This window comes from Canis lupus, chromosome 1, assembly GCF_048164855.1.
Source record: "Canis lupus baileyi chromosome 1, mCanLup2.hap1, whole genome shotgun sequence".
In the NCBI taxonomy this organism is placed as follows: domain Eukaryota; kingdom Metazoa; phylum Chordata; class Mammalia; order Carnivora; family Canidae; genus Canis; species Canis lupus.
In genome coordinates this window covers 4,156,388-4,170,218 of record NC_132838.1, presented here as the reverse complement: position 1 = coordinate 4,170,218, position 13,831 = coordinate 4,156,388, and the positions used below count along the sequence as shown (strand labels likewise).

Sequence of the window (13,831 nt, the reverse complement as noted above, 5' to 3'; positions counted from 1 at the left end):
CTCATCTATCATAGACTGTGATAAGTCACATATGTATATTAGTAACACTCAGAGCAAACACTAAGAAAACTATACAAAGAGACACATTTAAAAACACTATAAATAAATCAAGATGGGATCCTAAGTAACTCACAGGCAGGCAAGAAAATAAGAATAGAGGAACAAAAAGCAAAAGACAGAAACAGAAAACAAATAATAAAATGGCAGACTTAACCCTTACTACATCAATAATTACTTTAAGAGTAAATGGTCTAAATACACAAAGTAAAGGGCAGGGATTGACACAGTGGATTTTAAAAAAAGGATCCAACCATATGCTGCTTAAAAGAAATTCATTCCAAATGCAAACACATAGACTGAAAGTAAAAGGATGTGAAAAGATATCATACAAACATTTTTCCCCAAAGAGCAAGAGTAGCAATATTAATATCAGAAGAAGTAGACATGGGAGCAAAGAAAATTATCAGAGAAGAAAGAAGGACATTACATAATGATAAAAGGATCCATCTGTCAGGAAGATATATAATCTTATATGTGAATGCACCAAACAACAGAGCCTCAAAATATATGAAGCCAAGCCTGAGAGAGCTAAAGGAGAAACAGACAAATCCACAATTACAGTTAAGGACTTCAGCACCACACTCTATACAAATGATAGGACTCTAGACAGAAAGTCAGCATGGATTTAGCTCTGAGCAAAAAAAAAAAAAAATCAACCAACAGAACCTACCAATAACACACCACCCAACAACAGAATATTCATCTTTAGGACTTTTTTCCAAACATCCATGAGACCAAGAAAAAGGAGCATATGTTGATATGCTGGGCCATAAAACAACCTTTAAAAATTGAAATAATACATAGTATGCTCTCTGACCACATGGAATCCATTCATGATTTAAAAAACAAAATGAAACAAACAAAAGAAACCTCTCAGAAAAATAGGAAAACTAGAAATACTAGAAAACCTCCTCAACTTGATAAAGCATATCTCCAAAAACTCTGTCTAACATTATACTTAATAATGAAAGATTTGGTGATATTCCCTTAAAATTGGAGACAAGGCAAGGATGACCACACCCTACTGGAAATTTTAGCAACTTCAGTAAGGCCAGAAAACAATAAATACAAAGCACATAGAATATAAATGGAAAAATAAAACTATCCCTACTTGAAGATGACATTATTTCCTTCATTATTTCTCCAGCATCCCAAAGAATTCATGAGAAATGCTCCAAAAGTGGAGTTCAGCAAGTTTGGAGGGAGACCAACACACAGAAGTTGACCACATTTGAACCACTTGCAATCACCTCCTCCCCACACACAAAAAAATAAATACTTAGGTATAAACTTTAAGAAAACATATACAGGAGCCATAAACTGAACAAATTTAAAACACAGATGAAAGAAATCAGTAAAGACCCAAGCAAGGGAGACCTCATGCATTGGCAGGCTCAGCACAGTCCCCATTACAAATGGCTCTTCCATCACATGCAGTCATCACCACCACCATGGCCTCACCAGACTATATATTATGATTTTTTGACTTCTTGTCAGAATCCAGCTGCTTGGGAGACCTGGATGGCTCAGCAGTTTAGCACCTGCCTTCAGCCCCGGGCATGATCCTGGAATCCTGGGATCGAGTCTCACATGAGGTTCCCTGCATGGAACCTGCTTCTCCCTCTGCCTGTGTCTCTGTCTCTCTCTCTCTCTCTCTCTCTCTGTCTCTGGGTTTCTCATGAATAATTAAATAAAATCTTAAAAAAAAAAGAATCCAGCTGCTAAACAATAAACCACTTGAGGATGGGACTGTGAATTTCTCGCTCCTAGCCCAGCGAGCTCCTGGAACACTGGCTGGATCCCCAGGAAGCCTGTCCGAGGCGGTCAACAGTAGCAGGCTCTTCAGAGTAGTCTTGTTAGTAGAGCATCATTGGAAAGTCATGTCCCTGGTGGTTTGGGTTGGGGTGGCGGTGGCAAGGGTGTGAGAAATGGGAGTGAGGTGAGGAATGGGAGGAGAGAACAGGGCAAAGGTGTGACCAACACAGGGTTTGATAGGATGAAAGAATTTGAGGACATGCTGAGAGGAAGAAACCACTGGAAGGAGAGAAACAAAACCGAAACACAGTGTGAGGGGACTGCTCATGGAAGGACCCCCAGGAATGAGGGGAGCTGGTGTAGGGCACCTGTAGAGGGGAGGCCTCCACTGCAAAGTTGTCAGAGGTAAGATGGATGTGGCTCAAATATTCAAAGCACACTTCAGGGTACCTGACTCTGTGTATGCAGCTGTTTGTTAAAAGAGCCAGTCTAGGGGAAGCACAGGCTTCCAGCAGATTGACAGGGTTTAAAGGTAACAAGGAAAGTCATGAGGAAGGTTGTTATCCAGGAGGGACAAAGTAGTCCTCTAGTGTCCCTGAGAGCTGAGCTGATGGCAGTCTGTAGTCTCTGCAGGGCCCGGCATCCCCTCAGGCAGAGGTCAAGGATCTTGCACAGGGGACGAGGGGGCTGAGTGAGTGGCAGAGTCTGCAGGATGGGCCCCACAAGAGCCGCCTGCCTCCTCCAACTGCCTCCTGTGTCTGCACATGCTTCTGGGCTCTTGGACACTGGCCCAAATCTTGCCGGCCCCCTCTTTGCTATATTCTGACTCTTCACAACCACTGTTTCCTACAATGTTTCTATAGTCTACTAACAAAGCTTATTCATTGTCCTAGCAGCAGAAAAGATTCCAAAATTCATCTTCTCCATAATTCAGACCCAAGTCAGCACCACGGCAGGCTCGGGTAATTTGGCCAACTCGCTGGCCACGATTCCTCACGTTGTAATCCATCATCATTATGAGCTGCATTCACAACATTTCTTCCTTTGGCATCAGGTCTGAAATGCAAAGGATTGTTAGGACAGAGAGAGATGAACCAATGAGATACTGAGACCCAGATATGTGCTTTGTTAGAAATGAAAATGGAAATATGATTCCAGGGGAAAAAGGACTTTGTCGCAACATGGTCACACACTCCTTTCAAAACATGAAAAATAAATTCACCCTCAAGAAAAAGAAGAAAAATGGATCTGACAGATTCATTCTCTCATATCTCGAGGTTTCTCCTCTGAGCCTATGCATCAAGGATCAGCGGGAAGAAGCAAGGCCACGCCATCAGGAAGACAGCCTGTGAGCTCATTGTTGCTGAGTGGGTCCTCTCCTCACTGGTCCACGCTTTTTAACCCAAACGTGATTAAGTGGCTTGTCCCAGGAATAAAAAAATCAGCTTCCAGCCCAAACATAAATACATTACCTACTCTGTGAGTTGCACTGTCGTGCCCAACATTCACCCCAAATTTGAATGTCCATACTTTTTATTGTATTTCTAATCCAGAAAGGACAAAATATCCTTGAGCAACTCATTAATTATGAATTCTTTCTTGTGGTCTTTTAATGTAGGGCAGAATGATGCATGCTGAGCAGACGTGGGCAGAGATTCCTACAATGTTTCTATAGTCTACTAACAAAGCTTGTTCATTGTCCTAGCAGCAGAAAAGATTCATCCCCATCTGGATCCACATCCATATCAGAAAAGATTCATCGACACATCTTCATCCACTCCCTGATAGTACGGATAGAGTGCGGGCAGATCACGACAAAGGGAGCCTACACAATCGGGTTTTCCAGACTGGGGCCCCATGTCCCACCACTTGGTAGCTGTTACACACAGAAATGCGAGCCCCTCAATCTAGCCAGCACTTACTCGTCTTTGCTCAGGTCAGGTAGACTTCCCACGTAGCTAATCGTAGATGTGGATGAACAGTGCCTGAGGTACAAGAGATACCAAAAAATAAGTGTTAAATTCTTCCTGAAAGTGAGGCAAACGAGAGCCCCCTTTAATCCCATTGGAAGTCCCAATCATAAATGATTCTTAGATACCAATAGGACCTTGACAACTTCCCTACTGGGGATAATACAGTTTGGCAATTTGTTATAGAATTAGCATGACCATTTCTGAGCCAAATCTTGGAATGCTAAGTCTAACAACAGACTTTTTTTCTGATTTATGAACTAATTTATAAATATTCATCATTTCATTATACCATTAGTGAATCACTTTACTGGAAAAATTTTAAATTACTTGAATTCAGAACAGCCTCAAAAAATCCAAAATAACTGTATGGCAAGGTCTAAAGATTCAATCACAAACAGAGCCAAACAACTTGGACTTCACGATGCTCATTTTGAGTAATTCTCATCTTCAAAGGAATATGATTTGGTAAATTGCACTGTCTCCAGATTTACCATGTAATGTATAACTCCCCAGATGGATCAGTTTAGAGGAAGATCAATGATCTAATTGATTATGGTAAACCCACCATAACCTGCCACTGACATCATCTTTCTCTTACAAGTGGGGGGAAACCAGCTCATTCGGAATGTAGTAACATTGCTTCATCCGTTCTTGTTAATTGTTCCTAGCCTGTGGATCCATTCTGAGTGTTTATCTTGCAATCTGCAAGTGTGCACAAAGACTGTGTGGTTTTTCCAGTAGACATCTCTGCCACCTTCACACCTACTAAAATCAAGTGTCGTGTTCTGTTATTAATACTGAGAAGGAACACATAAAGGCCAGATAACACCTTCACGATGTTAGATAGATACCCAAATCAAGATTATATCAAGATGACATAAAAAGTCTCTGGATGTTTAATGAAATAATGAAATCATGACATTTTCCTTACTTCTGAAGTACACAAATCAGCCAATTATTACAGTGTTAAACTAGCTGTCCAGAAAGGGTCTATATCAAAAAATAAAAATAAAAACCAGTTACTATTGTCTGGAAATTAGAGAAAGAGCATCTAACTGGGGACAGAAGGGATGGGGCGGCCAAGACCATTTCAAGCCCACCTTCTAGAGAAAATCAAGAGGAAGCATTTAGAAGGATTTGGTCTCACCTGGCTTTCCCACTAACTCATTATTAACTAGACGTGTAGGTCAGACAACCTCAGAGGGTGTAGGACGTTAGACTTACACATGAAATGAAATTATTGGGACTTCCTAGCTACAATATTTTATGATTTGCTATGTTTTGAATTTAATGTGCAGTGTGAAAATACTTTTTAAAACAGATTTTGGTGAAGACAGAATAATGACTGGCAAATGATGGGTTCTCAGTACATAAACTGTTGAGCGAAGAAGAGTGTGGACCTGATAGGGACCCTGCTGACGCAGGCGCACAGCTGCTCAAGAGCTCCCGTGTCACCTTCCCTTATGTATTCAGAGAAGACATTGAGTGTCTCTTCATATGGGCTAAACTGACATGACATAAGTGAGCATTAACATATGTTTTCAATCTTTATTAGGAACGTATTAGCCTAAAACACCATAGGGACTTGCTGCAGGATTCGTGTGTTTGCTGTTGAGTGATACACATTCTCTCCATTTCAGATTTTCTCTTCCTCCCTCCCTCTGCCCCCACTGCCCCCTTTTTTTAAATTTAACTAGAGAAAATGGCATGTTAATTTGAGATCCACCTCTGCTGGGTCATTCTCAGGTCAGCAGATTAGAGACACCAGCAGAAGAAAGAAGAAAGAAGACAGTATGCTCCAACTGCAGGGCAGGATGACCCAGCCATCAATCACACCGGCGCGTGCTTGAACAATGACAGTCATCTGTCAGAAAGCAGGAGGTGGCGCCTCATTAACACACTGCTCACCTGCCCTGAGCTACACCTCGCTTATAATAATATCGATCATTCACCTCCGAGGTGTTGCTTTTTTCTACTGGATGAAATAACAGACACTCCATTTCCTCTCTTCTCCCCCTGGAGTTCACACGGCTGGCTCCCTTGGAGAGGGAAGAAGAAGTGGTTGGTGCTGGGCAGGATGGGGCAGGGTAGGATGCCACCCAGAGTGCAAAGAACACATCTTGATCTGCTCATGCTCAGGGATAAGCCCATGGGTAACCTGAGAGCCAAGCTGCACACACGCAAACCAGGACTGGGAAGTGTGCGTGGGCAGCTGGATGGCTAGCCCCACTGTCCCCACTCAGGGACAGGGTCTGAGATCTCACATTGGTTTTCCACTTCATTTCCTGTAAATGCAGACAACTTGAAAATGAAGTAATCCAGCAATGGTTGGGTTATATGAAGCTTTGGAATCTCCCACAAGGAATCTCCACCAATGACCCACGTTTTTCCTTATGCTGTGTCTGCCTCTGGTGAACATTTCATTAACTCAGCCCAAGGAAACCCTGAAACCCTGGCAACAAAGAGAGTTCTTCTGGAGAAACTTTTGTTGTGAAGCCATATTTAGTTATGCTCCCAGAAGGAGACTGTCAAGCGTTTGTTGTGATAGAATCTTCGTGGCCTGTGCAATCCCAGGGTCTAGGATGTGTGTTTCTTTGATGGGCCATAAATAGACTCCTTTAAAAGTTTTAATGGAAAGCCCAGAATTTAAACTTAGGCCACCATCCGGAACTGTTCATAAATTACAAAAATATGTTTCTCTTCCACTGTAGGGAGATGAAACACACACACACACACACACACACACACACACAGTCGGCCTTTTTCAATTCTTGAAAAAGAAAAATATAACATACCTTTTTTTCCAGGGTGGAAGGTAGCCAAAGAGCCACTACAGCTCAGAGGGGGCTCATAGCCAGAAAGAGCTAAGGCCCAGAGTGGCCATGCAACCTAAGGCCTTGCAACCCAGACAGTGGCAAAGCAAGCCTAGGGGGCGAACTGCTCAGGATGGAGCAAAAGATCCACGGAGGGAACCCTCCATGGGGCATGGGGAGAGAAAAAGCAAGTCGATGGTAAACGTGGGATATGGACCTGGTGTTGTGAGGGGCTCGGGCTGTGTCTCTTACAAGCACGGGGAGGACAGGCCTTGGGTGCCAGGAGGAAAAGAGTGTCCATGCTCTGGAGCCCTGAACACCCAGGCCAGAGGACCAGTGTAGGTTTCCCTCCTGGGGAAGGGCAGGCCAAGGACATATCAAATTAGCAATAGAAACAAGCTTACCATATTCAGAGACCACGGAAAACATTATTTTAGGGTCCCGTCACCATGCCACATGCCCACATTGTGCGTAACTGTGATGCCGTTCATGACTGCACATGTGCTGGTGGTGGAGATGTTGCATATAGAACAACTTTGCTCTGCTGAGGTGCATTGTCCCCTCGGTGGGGGGCCTGCCACATTCCTCAGGGGTTAGTGGGTCCGTGAGAGGGCCACATCACTTCCACAATGTCAGAGAGGTGTTTTCTATTAAAAGAGTGCAGGTGTATGAGCCCTTTTGTGCAATTACAAAATCCAAAGATGTTTGAGAGCTGGAAATACTTTTATAGCCCCTTTAGCGACAAAACCTGACCTAACCTTCACTGGCATGAGCCTATTTATAGCATCTATTTATCCCATTTAAACTGAAGATTCCTACATGTGACTCACGCATTTGATTCCGGAGCACTGCCCCTGACTCCTCGAGAAGTTATGGAGTATAAAATACACACGCACTGTGGCATCTTTCTCAAATCACAAAGATTCTGCACTCTAAAATACACCTGGCTGGACGGTCTTGGACCAGACCTTATGGAGCTTACCCTTCTTTCCTCCTCAGATATGAAGGGTGCTGCGAATTTCTGTTCAGACATCAGCTGGCATCCCATCATTCCTGGGGAAGACAAAAAAAACTGCAAAGGAACACGGAGTTCATTACGATTTTTTCTGGGACCCCACCCCCGTGTTGAAATTGCCCATCCATTCCTGTTCTCCTTTCTTTCCCGGAGATTCTGTAACAGTCTTGGTTAACAATAGTTGTGCCAGGAGCACTGAGTGAGCTCCCAATGACACAGCCCTGGGGCCCTTCCAGGGGGCGATGCAGAAACCTGCAGATGCGATGGGCAGGGTATCCCCAGGGGAACTGCTGGAAATCAAATGCACCCCCCTCCACCACATCTTCATGCCTCCCTCTCTGATTTGCAAAAGCCATTACCACGGTTCCTCTAAGGGGGGGCGAAATAAAATATAGGCCTACCCAGGTCTAATTTCCAAGAACTTAATCTATATCACACAGGATTAAAATATTGATTTTCCAGTAGGCTACTGGAGGACAGCAGGTGGATTTCGAGGTGGGATCTCACATGTGCGGGAAGTCACATTTTGCTCTTGGTGACTTCTGTTGTGTTTACCATCGTGGCTCTTCTCCCTGACACTGGCCCCCATCTCCTTTCGTCCCACATAAATCATTTTCAAAACTTTGTATTTTAAATCAACCACCTGGGTGTCTGAGTAAGATTTCTCCCGACCACGGGGAGATGACCCTTTCTACAACACACTCCAGACCCATCGTGCAGCTCTTCGTGTGTTTTTTATTTATTCAGCACATGGAAAATGCACACATAGCACACATTTCATTTTTAAAATAAATTCTTCTCCCTCTTTTCTGTCCCCCCCCACCTCTCCCTCTCTCTCTCCCCCACTCTCCCTCTCCCTTCCTCACTCCCTTCCTCCCCCTCCTCTCTCCTTCTCTCCCTCTCTCTCCTTAATTGCCCGGCCTTTACAAACCCATGCCTGCGAAAGAAACAGCCGTCTATTGCTCTGTCAGATGTGCCTGGCTGGGAAAGCTATTGGGTTTATAGAAGAGACAAACATTTCAGGCATGCCATTCTGGGGTAATGAAGCATGGCAACAAAATATACCTGTGCAACATTTGATAAAGATGAGCTGACACGCCAGTCCAAATAGGTTCTTTTGTGTGTCTGCACGTGTCTACCATCATTGCTTCCATCTTAAAACAGGAAGGTAGGAGTAACAGCAGCAGCTGGCAGGGACCAGAAGGGAGAGCGGCTCACACAATTAAACGTCGTTTACCTCTGGCCCGATTTCACTCCCACTACCCTTAATTTATTACATATTTTCTCCCTTTCTATGCAAAAATAAATAAAGAAAGAAAGAATGTGGCTCAATTTTTCTTTCTTTTCTGTTGCTATCTACTTGCTTTTACAGGGGCCCTGGAGAAGACAATAGGTAAAGTCCCTGGGTGGGTAGCACTGAGTCTTAAGTTAAAATGCCTCATTCTGGGGTTTTTATGGCTTTTATTGTTGTTTGATTAATGTAAAGCAAAATTAAACCCTACAGTTACACATGGGTACATCAGCCAGAGAGCAGGCCAACTGTACTTGCTCCTTCGGTTTACAGAAAACATCTTTTGTTGCTTAAGAATGAGAGTGGGAGAGAGAGAGAGAAGGAAAAAAAGAGAGAGAGAAACAGAGAGAGAGAGAGAAAGAAAGGACTGCAGGCCAGCAAAAAGCGAGACTGGAAGATGCAGAAACCCCCATGACCCAAATACAAGCCAGAGAATCGTTTCTGATCGCTCATCATATGCAAGTGGGTTTCCTCGTGTTCCTCTGCCAGATTTCTGGGTCTGGTCAACCTGCATCTATTTTCTTTCTTCGGGACGGCCAAGGCAGCCATCCCCAGGTGTCCCCCTGGCTGGTGTCTCTGCTGGGACGACGCTGCAACAGAGGGAGGGGGTTTGCCTTGCATCCCGCGCTGCCCTCACTAAACCTGGCTTCACAAAGGCCTATGCAGTATATTGCCTTTATACTCTTTATAGGGAAGCACATCCTATTTATAAAAGCAGTGTGGAGAAGCTGAAAGGGGTATAATAGCCACTCTGTATTATAAAGCTCTTCTGTTGAAAGAGCTGGACAAAGTGCCTTGGGTTATTTGATTTCTTTCTTCTTCCCCTGATGGCAGTAACAGTTTTGGTGGTGTGCGTGATGACAATGAGCACTTTGTGGTCTGATGACCTCCCCAAGAACCAGACACACACAGGTTTTGCTTTTGTTCACTCATCTAATTACCAATCGTTCATTATATCTCTTCTCGGACATATAAACTCCAGTTAACCTTTACATTCAAATAGGATGGGTCTTCCATTTGCTTACATCCGAGTAAGACTACTCTAAACTGTAATTTCCATGTGAAATAATCTAGGGTAAGGGTCATTTCTCATTCCCCTCATACCTCGTGCTGTTTGAATCTGTACTTAGTGAAAAAAAAAAAAACCCTGATGACAGAGAATAAGGGACACACGCATGGGATTTGGTCTGAAGAGGCCTGGGTTCAAGCACTTGCCCTGCTGCTCATTAACTGGGAAAAGTCTTAATATCTTTGAGCTCCTGCTTCCTCTTCTATAAAATTAGTATAGGAAGATTCTAGACTTAGCTTATGAGGGGCTGGAGAAAATCAAGCGGGTATGAAAACACTCTGTAAACTGCAAACACTACATCCAGTTTCCCTTCTTCTTAAAAACGTGTTAAAAGTCATTCATACAGATAAAAGCACATTTTAAAAATAATAACAGAATGAAGTCATGTTAATTCTCAAAAACTTAGTGATGAAAAAAGGGGGGAAAAGCCAATAAACCCACAAATTATACTGCTTCTGGCCTTACCGAGTCTACATTCTATAAAATTCCCAGTTATTTAAGGCTGTGTCTTGTCAAAACCATTACATTGACTTCCTTCTTTTAATTTGCAAAGTAATGGTGAAAATATCCCTTGAGACTTACAGCAGCGAGCACTGTCTAATGGAAGTCATTCAATAAGTTGGCTATTGTTTTATTGGTAATAGGAAACACACTCCTGACTAGAAGAAATGTATTTTGGAAGAAACTGTATAAATTTATCACAAAATCAGCCATTTCCTAACCACACAAAAATAGTGGAGCTAACAAAATTCCTAAGGTAAATTAAAAGGTTCCTTTGTTCCCTTTTGTTTCAGGTTTTAAGTCAGATGGATTGAGGTATCATTTGGCAATTGGCAATTTCAGTGAGCGCATGCACCAGAATCAAGACATGAAACATTTCCATCGCCCTTACTCCCCTTTGTAGCGAATCTCTCCACACCCTTTTCTAGCAACTACTGACCTGCTCTTGTCTCTATAGGTCTGTCTTTTCCAAGGCTTCAGATAAACAGAATCACAGAGTGTGTTGCCTCTTGAACTTGGTTTCTTTCACTTTCATAATCCATTTGAGAGTCGTCTACGGATTGTACACACGCGAAGTGCGTTCTCATCTTTGGGGCTATTCCTTGGTTGTTTATTTACCAGTTGATGAATATTTGGTTTGTTTCTAGATTTGGGCAGTTATGAACAAAGCCACATGCACATTCATAAAATCCCTGACCGTCCACTGCTCAAAGGTGGGTATTCCGTCCTCTCAAACTCAATATAAGACAGATTTTTATGTGGACGTATTATATTTTCATTTATCCTAGATAAATATGTGGGAGTGGGATGGGATGGTGGGTAAGGTGATAAATACATGTCTGATTTTGTAAAGATCTATTCAGTTGTTTTCTAGAGGAGCACCACTTTGCATCCCTAGAAGCAATGCAGGAGAATTCTAGTTGCTCCACATCCTCACCAGCACCCCATGCTATTGTTTTGCTAACCATCTTAAGGTGTGCACTAGCATCTCACTATGATTTTAAGGTGTATTTCCTTGATGATGGATGATGTCACATGCTGATTTGCTATCTGTCTATCTTATTTGAGGAAGGCTCATTCAAATCTTCTGCTCATGTTTTTTACTGGGATGTTTCTCTTATTTTCAAGCCATGAGAGATTTTTAATCTAGTCTAGATACCAATATTCTATCAGATATGTGTATTAAAAATACCCTCTCCCAGGATGATGGCTCATCACCTTCTCTCAATGGTGTCTTCTAAAGAGCAGAAGCTTTTAATTCTGAAGCTCAGTCTATAGGTTTTTTGTTGTTGTTCTGACTCAAGAGTACTATCATTTTTCTAGAGTATAAATTACTTAGAAAGATTTGTTGGCCAGTTGCAGGGGCCTGCTCCAACAGACATAATTGGTCATAAGGATTCTTAAATACAACATTCTCCCTTCCTCTCATGAATATATGAAATTCCAAAGTCCTTACAAGGAACACGGCCTATTCTAGCCCCAGTCAGGTAACTGGTGGCTCAGGGCCTGAGATTAATAAGGCTGATGAGGGTAATCCTTCCCTACTTATTAAGTCAAGTGTTTGGAATTTGGTGAATTTAATGGTAAGATTACTGTAGACAATTTAGTTGCTCTGCTTTCTCAGTTCCTTTTTTTTTAGAGGGGAGGGAAGGAGCAGAGGGAGAGAGAGAATCTTAAGCAGGTTCCACACCCAGCATGGAGCCTGTCACAGGGCTTGATCCCATGACCCTGAGATCATGACCTGAGCTGAAATCAAGAGTTGGACACTTAACTGACTGAGCTACCCAAGTATCCCTCTACTTTCTCAGTTATTGACTCATTTCTGTTTATAGGCTTCAAAAAAATGAATCAACTGATTATGAAGAATTAAAAGGAAAGCCCTACAAATAACCAACAGACAGTTTAATGAACCATTAGCTCACATACACATCAACTCCTTGATATGTATATAAAAAGCATTTTTCTTATTTGTCCAACCATTCTTTTGGGGGAGAGGGAGGTGTGGGTTGGAAGGTTCTCCTTGGTAAGATGTTGGCATCCTCTCTGAAACACAGACAAGCAGATCCCCAGTTTCCTTGTGAGACTTCCCCCATGGATGTTCTCTTGAGCACCTTCCATTTCTTCAGTTCCCCTTCTGATGCTGGAATTCTCTGGAACCGTGCTGGTGGAAAGAGCCCTGGGCCTTGTGACTTTGCAATCTCCGTCTCCACTCCTGCTGCTATCCTCATGCTATAGCTCTTGGCATTTCCTGTTTCTTTCTGCTTTTGTGACACTTTTGAGTAGACACTTTCCTCTGACTACTCAGAAAACAAATGAAGTTTTATTTTAATCCATTAGCGATTCTGCATCTTCAGCACCCGCACAAATCCTTGCTCAGCTCAGATTCCTCTTGCCACAGAGACTACTGTACTGTGTGCCCTGGTATTTTTCTTCTGGTGGCTGGGTCCCTAGATTTCTGTGGGCCAGCCTTCCAGTGGCCTGTTCTTGGCAGGGATAGGCCCTCTTCTTGTCCTATGGGCTGACTGGGCCACGTGTATCCATGGCTGCACTCCCAGGTCCTGGGCCTCACCACATCTTCAGTTTCTCATGTCTCACAACTCAGGCACTCCTCTGTTCCCTGCAGTCCAAGACAATGCCACAGTGTGTCAAAAGCCCAGAAACCCCTGGTGCCTCTGTCTGCTGTGTAAGCCTGCCATCTCCCTTCATCCCATCACTGAAAGCCACAACTCCAATCTGCATGCCATGCTCCACTGAGCACCTGTGGTTCCAGAGAAAAGCCACCCTGGCTTTCTGTTTCCCTGGGAAGTCAAAACTGCGGTGAACGAATGGGGATTAAGGATGCACAGCTGCTAGACGGGGCTGGTCAGGGAGCAATTCGGGCAACCCGACATGGCGGTGAGGGTTCAGCAGATGCTCCTAGTCACTTCATGCTTGGCAAACTCATCCCAGCTACTCCATTGGGAGGGGTCTGGGGACAACTGGAAATGTTCAGAATGATTGACCAAAATGGTTTAGCAATCTCTAGACTAAGGGCCATTAATCTGAAAATGGCTCTGAGTCTATTTGATTTCGATAGAAAGAAAAGACTCCTTTTGAAATGGATAGTGACAGCCAAGTTCAGAGATAACAGACTGGCAGTGACAAGGCTGTACTTCTTTAAAAAAAAAACAACAGAAAACCTTTCTAGCTGTTTGGATAGTTTCGGTCAGTTGGTTTTTAAGGCCATCATGAGGGCTGCTCATATTCCCCTTCTCCACTTGCCCTCCCACCATCAGAACTGGAACTGGCCTTGAGCAGACTCCCACAGACTCCCTGCTGGGGAAGCAAGAGCAGAGGGATGGAGAAGGATGGAGG

At 43.4% G+C, this 13,831-nt stretch overlaps 1 long non-coding RNA gene across 2 annotated transcripts in view; it reads right to left on the bottom strand.

Annotated features, from left to right (window-relative positions):
• LOC140630042 (uncharacterized) overlaps nt 1-13,831 on the bottom strand; it is a 45,314-nt gene that overhangs the window by 19,953 nt on the left and 11,530 nt on the right. The window contains exons 2-3 of one of the 2 annotated variants that reach the window (XR_012027850.1): nt 7,584-7,673; nt 3,738-3,800 (exon numbers count right to left, since the gene is read on the bottom strand). This is a non-coding gene — a long non-coding RNA (uncharacterized lncRNA). The remainder of the gene's footprint in view (nt 1-3,737; nt 3,801-7,583; nt 7,674-13,831) is intronic. The other variant, XR_012027848.1, reaches the window with a different exon arrangement.